This window comes from Camelina sativa, chromosome 20, assembly GCF_000633955.1.
Source record: "Camelina sativa cultivar DH55 chromosome 20, Cs, whole genome shotgun sequence".
In the NCBI taxonomy this organism is placed as follows: Eukaryota; Viridiplantae; Streptophyta; class Magnoliopsida; order Brassicales; family Brassicaceae; genus Camelina; species Camelina sativa.
Window position 1 is genome coordinate 27042934 of NC_025704.1, and position 1995 is coordinate 27044928.

At 36.4% G+C, this 1995-nt stretch overlaps 1 protein-coding gene across 4 annotated transcripts in view; it reads right to left on the reverse strand.

The window, feature by feature from the left end:
* The window catches only part of LOC104771782, a 4280-nt gene extending 3898 nt beyond the window's left edge, over window positions 1-382 (reverse strand). The window contains exon 1 of one of the 4 annotated variants that reach the window (XM_010496358.2): window positions 299-382. The gene's annotated coding sequence lies outside the window, so the exon portion shown is untranslated. The remainder of the gene's footprint in view (window positions 1-298) is intronic. The other 3 variants (XM_010496357.2, XM_010496359.2, XM_010496360.2) reach the window with 3 other exon arrangements.

Below are 1995 nucleotides of genomic sequence, written 5' to 3' on the forward strand. Positions count from 1 at the left end.
TTTTTTTTTTTTTTTTTTTTTAAGACTGTACATGTTAGTAACCATTATGAAAAGACTAGAGAAAGTTGCATACATGTTGGTAACCATTATGAAAAAGACTAGAGAAAAGTTGCGTATGGTGTTCTATATAAAGAGACAAGGCTTCATGATCCTAAGTTATGGTCTACATATATTTTTCCTATGCAAAACTCGAATTTGTTTACCTAATAAATAATTTTGCAGGTGAAAAGAGTGTAATAAACAAACCAAATAAATTAATTAAAAAGCAGAGAGAAGAACAGGGAGAAAAACATCGTACCTTTGATTATAAAAGTCTGTCTACGGGAAAGATGTCATTCAAGTATTTTATCGAACACCTTGTTTCTGATTAAAAAAAGAACTCTTTCTTTTTTTTATAACATGTGTAGAAAACTTCTCATAGACATCGAACAAAGACAGAGGAAAAGCATCCAAATACACACACTGTTCTTTGCTTTCTCATTAGGCCAAGAAATGGAATCATGGGAGAAGAAAAGTCTCCGTGTGGAAGAAAAAGAGAAGAAGCAAAGTATTGATGTCCATGTGAAACACATGAGTCTTAAAAAGCTTCCATATATTCATCGTTACACCAAAACTTAACTCATCTCATCGACTTCGAACCAATTCATTTCTCCTAAATTCCCACTTTTTTTTTCCCGAAACCCTAAGTTAATTTGAAGCCCTAACTATTTCTTGTAAGACAAGGTTTGAGAAAATAAGACTTTCTTCTTCTCTACACATATAAAAATACTGGTTGCTACAAGAAAGACTTTTAAATGTTGCAGTGGAAGAAGTGGATTAGTCCGTTTGTCAACTGGATGGACAACAATGTAGTGTTTGTAGGCAGGGTTGTCAATTCAAAACGGGAATAATAATCTTACATAATCGAATTTCGTATATAACTAATTCGATTCAACCTTAGTAGAAATTGTACATAATGATTGCACACTAGTAACAGAGTATAAGCAAATTATATACTGAATCACCGGAATCAAATTTAGCATGTACTACTTTCACTTACATAAAATGCACATACATAGTACTTTTCGAGCTTTTTTGCGGTTGGGTTCAGTATGGGCTCCGGCTAGGCTGTAACCTTTAGACTCCATCATCATCTTTTGTTGTTGTGACCTCTTCCAGACTCCATTACTACCCGTGGGGCAGAATGTGACGTTTGGACATTTATACTTCTCGAACAGTATCATTTGTGGAAACAGAGCTTGCAAATCACTCCACTCAAACTACGAAATTATGAAGATACTTCAAACGCAAGATCTTAACGGGACATTTGTGTTCTGCAGTTGAAGGGTCGTCACTGAATCTGTTAAGCTCTCCTACTTTGATGCAGAGCCTTTCAAGATTGCCAAGATGTATGTTATTTAACCACCTCGGAGGGTCCTTGTCAGGGTAAGCTTCTAGCTTCAACTATTTCAAACTAGAATGAAACATAGAGTTATCTACTGCTGAATTTTCTTGCCATCTTCTTTCCCATTTCTTGGCTTCGTTTCTCATATCCATGAGCATCTTTGCTTTTACCTCCTCTTGCTTCTTCCCTTCTTCTAGATTAGTCGTCTCATTCCTTCCATCTTCTCGCTTACTCGTTTCTTCTACATATCTTTCCTTCTGCTCGCTTGTCTGTCCCTGCTTCTGCACTAGGTCATCTTCTTGTTCCATCTGGTCTTTGAATTTCTTCTCTGTTGCAGGACCTTTATGGTTCTCCTTCCTCTCGTTTGTTATTTTTATAGACACCTCTGTTTCACTAGTTTCTTCCCTTATGGAATAGTCTCCATGCGATTTTCAGACTCTCAAGTCGTGTGAGCCTTTCAAACGTCTCCTTCAAATTTCCCACCTTTAAATGGTAGTTTTTTACAGTTATGCTTAGCTTCCTCAGATTCACCAAGTGTTTAACTGCACAATTCCCTTCATCATCTGACTGACTAATTACAAATCTCTTGAGAACTTGTAACCTGGAGAGTT